Source organism: Dipteris shenzhenensis, chromosome 1, assembly GCF_047967505.1.
Source record: "Dipteris shenzhenensis isolate YYH24624 ecotype China chromosome 1, Dip_SZ_1.0, whole genome shotgun sequence".
Classification (NCBI taxonomy): Eukaryota; Viridiplantae; Streptophyta; class Polypodiopsida; order Gleicheniales; family Dipteridaceae; genus Dipteris; species Dipteris shenzhenensis.
In genome coordinates, this window is record NC_141596.1 from 30743237 (window position 1) to 30758018 (window position 14782).

Here is a 14782-nt window from a genome sequence, read left to right on the forward strand (position 1 = left end):
CACCATAGAGTATCCATAGGATGGAACCAAGGATCCCACGAGATCGTAGTAGCATCATTTGCTTTGAATGCCATGAAAAAGGACATGTAAAGTATGACTGTCCCAGATTGCAAATAAAGAATGATAGGCAGGTTACTTTGTTGGATGCAGAACAGGAAATCCAGGAGAGTGAAGGGAAAGAAGTAGAAGTGTTTGCAGAGAAGCGTAGTCATGAGGATGAGATGAATAGTGGCACTGATGAAGGCCATAGAGAGAAAGTATATGAGAGGAGAAGGAGAAAGGAAACCCTCCAGGAAAAAGATGGGTTTAGCAGACTTCTCATTGGGCCCAGGGGGTGCTGGACTATGATATCATTTCAGATTTACGAGAAGTGAAGGCAAACATTACTATTCCCCAGTTACTTGCTGTTGGCCCTGCTTTGAGACAGCAATTCATGAAGGCAGCTAGCACACGGAAGCCAAGGAAGAAGAGGGGGGGAGCAGAACCCAAGGAAGTGAGTATTGATGTGAAAGATCAGATTCCAGTAGTGGCAGCCACGGTTAATGGTATGCCTGTCAAAAATGTTTATGTGGACGGTGGTGCTGCCATTAATGTGATCAGCAAGCGTACTACGCATGAAGTTGGCCTGAAGAGTAATGCTCCTTCTCCATACAGGGTACAGATAGCAGACAATTCCCGAGCAAGGGCTTCTGGGGCTATCACAAATGTAAGGGTGGATGTATATGATGTGGCAACTTTGTGCACCTTTCATGTTCTTCCAACCAAGCCAGATAAAAATGAATATCCGATTATATTGGGAAGGCCTTGGCTGCGTCAAGTTGGAGCAGTGCAAAAGTGGGCCACGAGGGAATTGATTTTCAGAGATGACGCCAAGAGAGTGAGATAGAGCTTGAAAGATGGAAGAAAAGAGGCGATGGGAAGTAAGGAGTCAAAAGAATCCTCTTATACAAGCTATGATGAATATGATACTAGAACATAGGAGACAACTTCAGGTGGTTCCAAGACTCGAACTGTGGAACTACTTGGTATCACATTGGGTGCACCAAGGGCCTGCCAAGAGGAAGAGAAAGAAGTAATCAGATCAGGAAAAAGGGCAGCAAATGTACAGATGCTGAATCCTCAATTGGACTGCCAAGAAAAAGAGGCATACTTGGACATGTTAGATGGATTCCTTCAACTTTTTGTTACAGATTACTGGCAGATGCGAAGAGTTACTACGGTGCAGCATAAGATTGAGCTGAAGCCAAATGCTAAGCCAGTAGTACAAAAGATCAGGAGGTTGGGAGTCATTCAAGCTGATGCTTTGAAGACAGAAATTGAAAGGTAACTAAGGGCTGGCTTTATTTACCCTGTGAAGGAGTCAAAGTGGGCCTCAACAATGGTTGTTACCCCGAAGAAAGGGAAGAAATGGAGAATATTTGTCCCCTGAATGCATGTACAAAGAGGAACTACTATCCACTTCCATTTCAAGATGAGATATTAGACCAAGTGGCAGAGCATGAGAGATATACAATATGTGATGGGTATTTCGGGTATTTTCAGATTGAGATTGTGGAGGAGGACCAATTGAAAACTACTTTTATAACACTTTGGGGTACTCATGCATATAGAGTTTTGATATTTGGATTGGTGAATGCTCTTGCTACTTTCCAGCAGTTTATAATGAAGTGTTTGAACCATACTTGGGCGAGTTCATACAGGTGTATATAGATGACTTTTGAATTTCAGCTCAAAGAGAGATCATTTGGAAAAGACGCGTCTGGCATTACAACGGATAGATGATGCACAAGGAAACCTCAACCCAGCTAAATGTCACATTGCAGAGGATAGAGTAAAGTTATTGGGATATGTGGTCTCCCAAAATGGACTTGAGATGGATTCTGAAAAAGTGACTGCCATTGATGATATGCCTGTACCAAAGACAGCCCATCAATTGAAAACATTTGTGGAAAAAGCTACTTATTATGGGAGATTTTTATGGGAGTTAGTGTAAGAGATTACAAAGATATGGTATTGTAGGCATAAAGTCAACCCTATGGTTAACTAGTAGTACTTGGGTTATATATACCAAGTACTTGTATTGTTTCATTTGAACATTTCTATTGGAGCTTTCTCATGTGTGCACTCTTGCTCACTTGTGTTTACAACCTTTCTCCACTTTGTTCCTACATTTGGTATCAGAGCCCTTCCATCTCTAGAGCCCATTCCCGTGCTTGCTTCTAGACTCCTGCAAGCTTGGTGCTCCAGTGCGCATTCCTGGTTCTCACATTCAGCTCTCCAGCTTTCGCTTGAGGTAGCTCCAATAGTCCAGCGGCTGTTTTTTGACCTTTTGAGGTCCGATTTTGACGTTTTTCGAAATTTTGGAGCAACATGCATATAAACCAATCTATCCCGCACCATTTCAGGCGAAAAAAAAATTGGTTTTTTTCGTCTGTACAGTGCATACGGATTTGTCCGTATGATTGTGTGACAATGCCGCGAGTCCATACGACTTGTCAGAACCTGATTTCGAGCCCGTACGACTTGTTAGAAGGCGATTCGAGCAGTTTTCGACTGTTTTTTAAGCATTTTTGCTCAAATCTTCAGCTCTAGCCTCTTGGGTGTGTTCCAGCAGCTCCAGGCTCTTCTCTACACGTGTTGTGTGTTCAGAAGTACTCCCGACAACTTCATTTAGCTCCAAACAGCTCACTTCAGCTCCTTTGTCATCTCTGGCTTGCCCACACAGTCAGTGGACTGTTTTGCAAGTGGTTCGGGCCAAGTTGCACTTCCAGGAAGTGTTTTGAGCTGTGTATTTTGCTTCGAGACTGTTTGGCAGCCCATACTCTTGCACTCTCAGGTGCATTTGTAGATACTTTGCATTGTTGGGTGCATTTGCAGTTACTTTACAGTTGTGGATGCTTTTGAGCTCCATTGGATGCATTTGAGCACTCGTGGGTGCACTCTTTCAGATTTGGGTTGTGCATTTTCAGTTTGGGATTGCAGCAAAGTGCAGTGATTGGTTGATGCCATTTTTGCAGTGATTGCATTGTGTAGTCAGTGGCATTTCAGAGCAGCCAGTCGTACTTTGCATTTGCAACCAGTTGCACTTTTGGGACTTGCAGTTCTTTTTGCAGGTACATTTGCAGCTTGTGGGTATCCCATTGTGCATCATGTCGACTCTTTCAGACAGTTTTGGCAATTTGTCCGAGGGTGACAAGCTAGATGGACCAAACTATGCCTTGTGGTCATTCATGCTTAAGGACATCTTGGTTGGTAAGGGTTTGTGGGATATTGTTAATGGGGATGCGGTGAGGCCAGCAGGCTCATCTACATCCAGCACAGCTTCTTCGGGTCAAACTACAGGCAGATAGCAGACTGCTACAGTCCCTCCTGCTAGTCCCATAGCATCGACGGAGGAGCAGAAGAAGTTTGACCGTCGTAGTGCCCAAGCGATGTTTTTGATTGCCACAAATGTGAAGAGGCACATTATGACGACTATCAAGTCGTGCAAGGATGCAAAGGCAGCATGGGAAAGATTGGCAAACATGTATCGGGTTAAGAAAGAGGCAAGAGCCATTGCCTTGACAAATCAGCTCAAGGATCACAAGATGTAGGAAGGCCAGGCCATCACTGATCATGCCAAGATCACTGATCTACATGATCAGCTCGCAAGTATTGATGAGGAAATAGAAGACAAGAAGCTCGTCTCTATTCCTCTCAATAGCCTAGCGCCCTCATATGGCACATTCGTCACTTCATTGACCATTGTTCTCAGGGCACCCCACTCTCGTTCGATGAGTTAGTTGGGCTTTTGTTGCAGGAAGAGGAGAGATGCTCAAATTTTGCCAAATCCTCTCGTCAGGGTGAGCAAGTGCTTGCCATGGGTAGAAAGGGCAAATTTCAGAAAAAGTTTGAGCCCAAACACAGCCATACAACTCAGCCCAAGGAGGGGAATGCAAGCAATTCAAGCAAAAATAAAAAAAAGGGCAAATGCAATTATTGCAAGAAGCTAGGGCATTACATCGCAAAGTGTCAGAAAAGAATTGCCAATGAAAAGAAGAGGCAAACGGACAGCTCTAGCAGTAATTTTGTTGCCTCCACTAAAACTCGTGCTTCAAATGCACGTGGTGAAGCTCATCTTGCCCAAGGTGATAGAGATTTTTTGTTTGCTGCATTTAATGAGAAGATGGATGCTAGGGGGACTTGAATGCTGAGAATCAATCAGGGGATGCTTCCCTTGTTGCAAGTGATACATGGTATATCGACAGTGGTGCTACTAAGCACATGACTCCTCGCTATGAGTGGTTTGAGAGCATCACACCTGTTCATGGCAGACAGGTTACATGTGCCAATGATGCTTCTCAAGACATCATCGGAGTTGAGCACATTTCCATTCAGCTTGATAATGGGAAAGTTACGTATATCCGAGATGTTTGGTATGTTCTAGATTTGAGGCAAAATTTGATTTCAGTTTCAAACATTGCCCATCATCAACATATGTTGGTCGAATTTCAAGATAACCATTGCAGGATCAAGGATCCAAAGAAAGGGTATGAGGTTGTAGCAACAGGCACATATGACAGAAGCTTATACAAGCTTGATGCTCAGCCTTCTGATCAGAAGGTATTCGCTGTAGCAAACACTTCCCAGGCTGATTTATGGCATGCTAGGTTTGGACATGTCCATCACAGGGCATTGTACAACAATAATATGACTCAAGGAATGCCAAAACTACAGCAACTAGCCAATGAACTGTGTGAGGGGTGTGCACTTGGTAAATTGCATCGCTTGCCATTCAGTAAACAAGGCGAGAATTGGGTCAAGGAAACCAGAGTGTTGCAGATAGTGCACAGTGATGTATCTGGCTCCATGACTATTCCCACGCATAGAGGAGCAAGGTACTTTGTGACCTTTATAGATGACTTCTCCAGGTTCACATGGCTTTTTGTCACGAAGGAAAAACCTGAGGTGTTCTATTGGTTTCAGGAGTTTAAAGCTATGGCTGAGAACCAAACCACTTCTAGAATTGGAATACTCAACTCAGATAGAGGAGGAGAGTACATATCACATGCATTTCAGGGATTTTCGAAGTAGCATGGGATTAAACATCACTTGACATGCCCTTACACACCACAGCAGAATCCACTCCCTGAGAGGAAGAACATACTCTCATGGAAATGATGAGATGCATGCTGAAATTAGCTTTTTGGGGAGAAGCAGTTGTGACAGCCACTTATATTCAGAACAGATACCCTGGCAAGGTTGACCATTCAAGATGCTAAGGATCAGCCTACTTTGGGGAAAACCAGAGCCAGCACTCATAAAAATCAGAAAAAGGTCAATTTTGCTTTGATGACCTCAGTGACGGAATATAAAAATGAGCCTCATAGCTTCAAGGATGCTCAGCATAATCCGGCATGGCAGAAAGCTGTGGATGCTGAGATTAAATCCATTGAGAAGAATGCCACATGGGACTCGGTTAATGTGCCCATTGGGAAAAATGTGGTTGGCACGAAATCGATTTATAAGGTGAAATACCATTCAGATGGCACAGTTGAGAAATACAAAGCCCGTTTGGTTGCCAAGGGGTATGCACAAGAGGAGGGGATAGATTATGAGGAGACTTTTGCTCCAATGGCCAAGATGACTACCATTCGTTCTGTCATCTCTCTTGCTGCGTTTTATGGTTAGTCAGTGTACCAATGGATGTCAAGACCGCTTTCCTCAATGGAGATCTTAAAGAGGAGGTCTATGTACATCAACCCCAAGGTTTTGAGGTGAAGGGACAAGAGCACAAGATATGCAAGCTCAGGAAGGCTCTATACGGGCTGAAGCAAGCACCTCGTGCGTGGTATCAGAAGATACATCAGTTTTTGCTGTCCCAAGGCTTCGTCAACACTCATACAGAGCCAAATCTGTATGTTTTGCAGCAAAAATCAGAATTGGTCATGTTGGTACTATATGTGGATGACATCATACTCATTGGCAGTGATTTGCAGCAAATTACAGCAGTGCAGTGCGCTTTATGTCACAACTTTGACATGACAGATTTGGGCCTATTGCACTATTGTATTGGCATTGAATTTTGGCAAACCCATGATGGGATTTCAATGTCACAGACAAAGTATTCGAAGGGGTTGTTGCAGAAATTTAAAATGGAGAAGTGTAAGCCTGTGGCTACTCCATTGGAAAAGGGACTCAAGCTGAGTAAGCATGATACTGCTGAAAAATTTGATGGCACTTTGTACAGGCAGTTGGTTGGTAGTTTGATATATCTATGCTCCACACGGCCTGATATTGCCTACGCCACAGGGCTTTTGAGACAGTTCATGCATTGTCCCATGATCACACATTGGAATGCAGCAAAGAGGGTTCTCAGATATGTCCATGGCACTCTCTCTGTTGGCTTGCATTATGCTTCAGATTGTGATCTAAAGCTGAGTGGTTTTACCGACTCATATTCGTCAAGGGACATTGATGACAGACGGTGCACTACTCGCTATTGCTTCTCATTGGGTTCAGCCTGTATCTCATGGCTCAGTAAGAAGCAAGAGCGAGTCTCTCTTTCCTCCAGTGAAGCAGAGTACAAAGCTGCAAATTCAGCCACTACGAAGTTAATGCGGTTAAGAAAGCTTTTGCATGACTTGCATCATGCACAGGATGGCGAAGCAAACTCTATCTTCTATGACAGCCAGAGTTGCATTGCCATAGCCAACAATCCTGTCTTTCATGCTCGCATGAAACACATTGAAAACCATTATCATTATGTACGGGATTGTATTTCTGATGGCTTCATTGATCTCATCTATTGTCCACCTAAGGACAATGTGGCGGATATCTTCACCAAAGCCTTGTCAATAGATCTTTTCTTACGACATCGACATGACTTGGGGATCAGAGACATTCTCACAATGTCAAGGGGGGTTGTGAAGTGATTCACAATGACAATGTTTTCATGTACTCCCATAGGTTGCATATCCATCTAGATGAATTTGTGCAACCATGGTACTTGAGGTACTACAGGGTACACCTGAGATGTTTCCAGGGTACTTTTAGCCATGTCTTTGAGGGGGGATTTATAAGAGATTACAAAGATATGGTGTTGTAGGCATAAAGTCAACCCTATGGCTGACCAATACTACTTGGGTACTATATATACCAAGTACTTGTATTGTTTCATTTGAACATTTCTATTGGAGCTTTCTTGTCTGTGCACTCTTGCTCACTTGTGTTCACAACCTGTCTCCACTTTGTTCCTACAGTTAGCACAAAAGCTCCATCCTTTACATCAGTTGGCAAGGAAGCAGACTGCTTTTGAATGGACAGATCAGGCTCAAAAAGCCTTTGATGAAGTGAAGATGATGCTCAGGGAAGGGCCGGTGCTTGTGCCCCCTGATTGGGATAAAATTTTCTTTGTTAGTCTAAGCTGTACCGAAAATGCATTGGCTACAATTTTGCTGCAGAAAGGAGAGGAAGGATTTATGCAGCCAAATTTCTATGCCAGTCGACGATTGATGGATGCATTTAAGGTATTCAGAAGTAGAAAAAAGGGTTATCAATGATGTATGCAGTCCAGAAATTCAGATCATACTTGCTTCCTAAGCCCTTTGTTTTCCTTGTGGATTCAGTGATCATGGCTTATTTGGTGAAGAAGTCAAATCCCACTAGAAGATTTGTTAAATGGCTGGCTGAACTGCAGGAGTTTCACGTCACCTTTTTGACAGAGCATTCTACTCGGGCTACTTTGGCTGCTGGGAGGGAAGTAGCAGAGGAAATAGAAGATCAAGTTTAAAAAGAATAGCAACAAACAAACAAATGATCAACTTTCACAGCCAATCCAAGAAGAAATAGAGTCAATGTATACCTTGCATTTTAATGGAGCCTTCCAAAGGAAGACCGGAAGAGGAAGTATTGGGATATGTTTGTGTGATCCTGCAGGAAAAGAAATTGTTGCTGATGGCAAAGATATTGGGAAGTCGAATAATCAGGCTGGATATGCAGCCTTGATTGAATAATCAGGCTGGATATGCAGCCTTGATTTACGGTTTGAAATGCAGGCAAGAAAGAGCAATCAAAGGGTTAATTGTATGGTGGTTATATCTCAAATGCAAGAGCGAGTGCATAATGAGGCTCTCAAACCCCTGCAAAAAGAAGCTAAGGGTTTATGTAAAGATTTGGAAGTGAAGTCATTTGTGCACATAACAAGGCAACAAAAAGCTCAGGCTGATGCTTTAGCCCAGGAAGCATTGGAGCCATCAGCATGTGTCTTACTTCTTGATCCAGGATTAGAAGATCTACGGGATGTTTAGAATTATTTGCAGGAGGGAACGATTCCCGAAGACTTGTCAAAGGATTCTAAAAAGAAGCTACTGAGGAAGGTTGAACCATACACTTTGTTGGGGGATGTTTTATATAAAATGGGAAAGGATAGAGTCTTGCATAGAGTGGTTGGAACCACAGAATCTCAGCGTGTAATGGAAATTGTCATGAGGATGTTTGTGGGGGTCACTTTGCTCATGAGAGTACAGCATGGAAAGTATTGGCTGCCGGGTATTTTTGGCCTACTTTGCATAAGGACATCACCCATCCAAGCTTTGGGGCCTTCTGAAAAATGGGGGCTGGATTTTTTGGGGCCTCTTCCTCATTCTCGCCATGGAAAGTACTATATCTTAGTTGCAACTGCTTATGTCACAAGATGGGCAGAGGCAAAGGCTGTCATAAAGTGTGATGCCAAGTCTGTAGCTGTTTTCCTCATAGATAATATTTGTGCTCGCTTTGGATGCCCTCTAGAAATTCTTACAGATCATGGACCAGCCTTTAGGAAGAATGTACTGCAAATTTTATTATCTAAGCTATCTGTGAAGCACAGATTCTCTTCTACTTATTATCCTCAATCCAGTGGTAGAGTGGAAAAGACCAATGGTATTTTGTGTAATATCATAGCTAAAATTAATCAAAATACTCTCAATTGGAGAGGGAAAAGTGGCTGCCCTTTGCCTTATGGGCTTACCATACTACACACAAAGTAGCTGCAGGTTTTACTCCTTTTCATTTAGTGTACAGGACAGAAGCAATCCTTCCAATTGAATTGGAACTGACTACTCTGAACATAGTAGCAGGACATGATTTGGATGAAACAAGGGCAAATGTAGCCAGATTATTTGCTTTGGAGAAGTTGGATGAGCAAAGGCAGGAAGCAATGCTTCTGATGAGGCTCAGCAAAGAGCCATGAAGGCCAGGTTGGATGATCAGTTAAAATCTGAAGTTTTTACAGAAGGGAGTTTAGTCTTAAATATGATAACCGGTTGGATCATCGGTTAGAAAAAAAGTTTTTGGTAAGATGGGAATGACCTTTTTTCGTCACAAAAGTGTAATGCCAATGGTACTTATGATTTGCAAGAGTGATTTAAGGTGAGGCAAGATATCTGACAATGCTGAAATGTGAGTCTTCAGCTAACTTTGGAGGACTTATGCAGTCTTGTGAGTTGCTGGTTTTGTTCTTGGCTGCCAAATCTGTGTATATTCTTGGCAGCCAAGAGGGAGAAATGTTATATGAAAACTTTGTCTTTTGCAAAAGTCTGAAAATAGGTAGCTCATGTAACCCCCTCCACTACGGAGTCCAGAGGAGGTGGGGTGTAGAAAGAGCTTTCAAATGCAACTGTTCCCATGCAAATCAGGTAAAGGGTCGTGGAGATATGCAATTAAAAGGAACTATGTTGGGCCAAACACCCATGTATGGGGGGGTAGAGTGATTAGCACAAATATAGGGGCGATGTGTCAGTGTTGACTTCTGGTCAACTTTGAGAAATCCAGAGAGTTGGAGATAAGGAGTTTCTATACTCGGAATTTGATGAGCTATGCCTAAAGGGTGAGGATCTGTTTTTCAAAAAGCAAGGAAGCTCTTCCGTGGAGTGAAATAAAAAAGAATGGCGTTGGCTTTCTGGTTTTCGATCACCTATGCTCTCCTTCACCCCTGCTTTCATGAACACCCAAAAAAAAAGGTCGTCTCACACCATTCGTTGTAATACCAAAAGGGTTTAGGCAAAATTTCCAGTCGACCTCTGGGTTCTCTTTTACCTGTTGATTTATTTGGCTCACCCTGTCTACCTCTATTCAACTCGCCTAACAAGGCAGGAAATGATGTCGTGTACACAAAAAAGCCTTGAGCTGACAAACACCTTTTACAACACAGTCATAATGCCATGCCCATGTCTACATTTTTTTACGGCATTGGATTTTCCAGGTGACGAGTCCAGCTAAAGGACTGGGATTTCCCTGTGCACAAATGCCCTATATGGCCACCTTCAACCATCTAAAAAACATGCATAAAGAACAAAGTCGGAATCCTGGCTAGAAACAGAAAGCAAAAACATGTAGCAGCAACATGAACAGGAGCAGCAGTTGTATGAACTTACCCTTCATTAGGTAAACAAAGGAACATCCAGTGGGCCTCCGTGCAAAATAAGCCTTCAGTTGACACACCCATGATACCTCTTCCATGTCTACATAATTTAATGCATTCAGGTGACAAGTCCATCTAAAGGACTTGGATTTCCCAGTGCACAAATCCCCTGTATGCCCAGCTCCACCACTCTCAAGAATCACTGATAGAGATGATGAAAAAAATCACATAACAAACAACCCTAGCTAGGAACTGAAAGAAAAAATTGTGTCATCTTCAATACCCTGCTATCATGTGAAACAATGTCTTGCTCGTGGTTATATGTTACGACCTTCATACGTGCTGCACACAGCTATACAAGAAGACCATAAAGCCTTAATAGAGGCTCTGACAACTAGACTAGGCATTGGCCCCTCCTCGTACCGTGAGGGCATTATATACACATTCCTCAAGATTGGTTGGCTCCAACACCTGAATCTTCAAATTGGATTCGCTTCAGTAACTACTATTGATTATAGGGATTTCCTCTATTTTAGCATTTTTCATGTTTCATGTGTAGCAAGCCCCCCTACCATAAACGTTTTGATCCCTCTCTTTTCAATGTCTACGTAGACTTGTAAAATCCCTCCAGTTATATATATGAGAAGACTGGTAGTAGAGAAATGGATCAAATTAAAAATCAAGAAAGAACATATTGTATAATAGAGTTTTCATATGACATTGTGCAAGACCTACCATACATTGACTGGCCATCCTGTCCTCAGAAAGTGCAAGACAACTGTTGATCATCCTACTTGACATGACTTACATGTGAGAATCAAACAGTTCATTGGTTGTATAGGTAGTTCCCATTTTCAACTACATTATAGTCATACAGAAGAAAAGTGCTGCAATGCAGAAACAGATTGATGGACTTCTGATAGCCTATAAGCAACGATCTAAGAACATATAGAAATCTTTTAAGAATCTCCATTTTATAAAGTGGATAAAATTTGAAAGGCCATGAGGGGGTTCCCTGACATAAAGATTAATCTGACAGGATTTATTGTCTTCAATGCCTGCCACCTTCAAGAATGCGAACGCTCAAAACCAATCTTGGGACGTTTTTAATACAGTTCAGGTAGCTGGAATCTCCTTAAAACTTCCATGAAGACAAGGTTATCGGAACAAGTTTTTTGTCAAACTCCTCGTACTGGCTTACATATCTCCTGATGAGACCATACAGTTCCTAACACTGCCTTCAATCTAATTACTCAATGAAATGATTGATGGCATGGGGGCTTCTGCCGACATGGATTCATGAGAATTATACCCATGGAAGGTAGTCAACTGAAGCTTGGTGAATGGTGACCTCTCACTTTCTTTCTTTTTTGGCAAAAGCACTAAGCAGTCCATATGAAGTTTGTTCTGCCGTCTCTGTTTCGTCCTGCATATGGGGATTCATTTTGTGGGACTAAATTTGCTGCAGAAATTTCAAAAAGCTATAGGTTTGCTCAGCCTTAATCTTGACAAGGCTTATGACCTCCTTAGTTGGGACTTCGTTCTTGAGATGTTTTGGAAGATCAGGCTTGGCCCTAGATTTTTGCAGATGATGATAGTAATGGAGCTGTCTCAATCAATATTGATATTGTTGGTTCTTCAACCTTATGACAATCTGTTCATCATTGCACCTCTTCTGTTCGCTGCTGGAGTGCTTTGGCATGGTTATTTGCTCGTGGCCCAGTTGAGGGTCTCACTTTAGGCTGGGGGGCAGCTACTTTCTCAATTATTTGCCGCTAATCAACTGTTTCCATTGGACTAAAAAGTTACGCTGAATATGCTTCTGACTGGAAGTCTAAGAAACAGCGAGGAGAAAGAAAAGGCTACTTGGATTGAGGTGGACCCCAGACTGCAGCAGTGGATTCAGAAGTACTGCTTCTCGGTGGTAATTTGGCCAGTGGCACTGCCTAAGTGGCAAGATGCATTATTCTCAGTTCCTGTTAGGATAGGCACTTTTGTCATTAAGCTTAGACGAGAAAGCGACGGGAATGTGCAGACGCCCCTTCCAGTCATCCTTTTTTTATGGGTTCATGGTTGAGCAAAGCTGCCCCCGAAGCTGCCTTCTTGCAGCTAGCCAGCGCTTGCAAGCTCAATAACCTAGGCATTGCCCACAGCGTTGACATTTAGGACCCGCTGTCATATGCATCGGTGCTACGTGTGATCCTAGTTGGGTGGTCGTCCTTTATGAGTCCTATAACAGCTAACCATTCCAAGAACAAGATGAACTCAATTCTATGGAACAATTTCAGAGATGCAAATTAGATAAAGATGGTCACAGGTTCGATTAGCAAGGCTGCTTCAATAAAGCAAGGAATTGAAAACATGGATTTACCATATCACTCGTTGTCGACTTAGCAAAAAACCTTCAAAGCCACGATGAAGAAAATTCAAATTCGGATGCTCAGTTTTTCTGACATTGCTGAGAAACTTTGATGAATGGATTCCGCCATATGGTGGAAGCTCGACACATTTTTGGGCTGCCACAGACTGACTTGCGGATGTGATATGTGAGCCAGAAGCCCGAATTCGTCGGTTCATAGAAGCAATAGTGGAACTACAGAAATAAGACGGTCTGGACAGTATAACGAATGCTGGAGGTGACACTCAGCCTTGCCGTATCCGGCATCATAAACAAAGACGCATCTTCAAACAGGCTACTATGCTCTACTAAACTTCCCCGCGATCATGAATTCCAAGCCTTGAGAGTTGAAATTTGAGGAGATCAATTGAGCAAGTAACATAATCAAAGGCCTCATTCTTCCTTGCGACAGTCTGTTGAACGCACCTATGGGATTTACGCAGATCCGCAATTCAACCGAAACGCAAAATTCATGTGGGCTCCAATTTGACGAGCGACTGCTGCGTCTGATCATGGGTACCACCCCCCCGAAGACTGCTTCGAGTGAACTCTTAAACACTCTTAAGTTTGCTCTATTGTCTGCTGCTTTCGACAACGAGCTGCAGAACCGTGCATGGGGTACGAGCAACAGAGCGGGATTCGAGCATGTGGGCAACGAAAATCAAGGCAGCAAATTGGAGGGGCGGGGGGGGGAGATTGACAGGGGAAGATGGCGGAAATGATGGTGGGTAGGGGCAGGAATGGCGAGCAGCTTTGCTACGCCGATCGCCACTGGGAAGGACGCCGTGCGATGTCAGCGCACTGCTGTGAGAGTATGCACGTTGCGAGCAGGGAGAGTGCCCATTCTGGCGTGTACCCTCTCTGGCGATCACACCACCCCTGCCTCCTTCGCTCCCCCCCTCCCGCCTCTCTCTCTCTCTCTCTCTCTCTCTCTCTCTCTCACACACACACACGCACTCCAAGCCGTCTATCAGGAGCTCATGGGCTATTTCCCTACTCAATCGCCAGTTCAGCTCCTAGCTAACCGATCGATCTCGGCAAAACTCTCTCTCTCTCTGTCTCTCTCTCGCGCGCGAACACACTTTTCGCATACTTTCTCCTTCTCTCGCAGAACAAAATGAGAACTTACGATTTGATTCAGCTGGAGGCGCACTACTAAACCAGCGTCTCCAGAGCTGTTGTCGATGTCGATGCATGCATGCGTCTCATGGCCAGCCGCGCACGCACGCAATCGGCGTGTGCATGCTCAGCATCACCGCGAACGTCGTTACGTTTCTCTCTCTCTCTCTCTCTCTCTGCAACTCCCCTCTCTCTCCTCCCTCGCACCTTTCTTACCTTCTCTCGTTGCGGAATCCCTCAGTAAAAACCTCTTGCTTTGCTTCCTGTCGTGCCAGGGTTAAATGCGCGCGCGCGCGCGCGCTCTCTCTCTCTCTCCCCAAAACTGCTCAATTTTGTCTTCTTCCGACAGCCTCGCGCTCACCAGTCCCGGTTGAGCATCGCGACCCCGACGTACACTTAATTCAAAGACCCAAGTCGTCTCCTGCACGATCTGCCCTCGCCACTCTGGTCAATCAAGCGCAAAAGCTTCAAACCACACGAAGAAAAGCCCCCCGCTGAGAAGCAGATTCTCCCAGCTAGATTACAAACTTTACCACCGAATTCTACAGCGAAAGCCAGCGGGATCGCGATTCCCGAGGGAGAAAGGGCTTCTGCTAAGCCGATTCTACAAGCTAGATTACGAAGAGTAACACCGAATTGTTCAGGGAATGACACAAAACGGTCCGCGATTCCCACAACGGGATGTGGACTGCGAGCAAAAAGAAGGCAAACTGTGGTAGAATATCCACGCAAATCTTACTCTCACTTGCTCTCCGTATCGAGCGGCGTACCGCCCGGTAGGCGGCAACACCCCCTCCCGTGGCCCCCTTCCCCCCCTGCATATGACTACCCTCTGCCATTCTGACGTGCCTGTCATCCGGTCCCCCTACCGCCCCCCCCGGTCA

At 44.1% G+C, this 14782-nt stretch overlaps 1 protein-coding gene across 5 annotated transcripts in view; it reads right to left on the reverse strand.

The window, feature by feature from the left end:
* Positions 1-14376, reverse strand: part of LOC147905687 (B3 domain-containing protein Os07g0679700-like) — a 53523-nt gene extending 39147 nt beyond the window's left edge. Inside the window, exons 1-2 of one of the 5 annotated variants that reach the window (XM_087374046.1) lie at positions 13206-13848; positions 12753-12974 (exon numbers count right to left, since the gene is read on the reverse strand). The gene's annotated coding sequence lies outside the window, so the exon portion shown is untranslated. Of the gene's footprint in view, positions 1-10394; positions 10437-12752; positions 13849-13908 lie in introns of those variants that run through there. The other 4 variants (XM_087374037.1, XM_087374063.1, XM_087374029.1 and 1 more) reach the window with 4 other exon arrangements.
* Between the last annotated feature and the right edge of the window lie 406 nt (positions 14377-14782).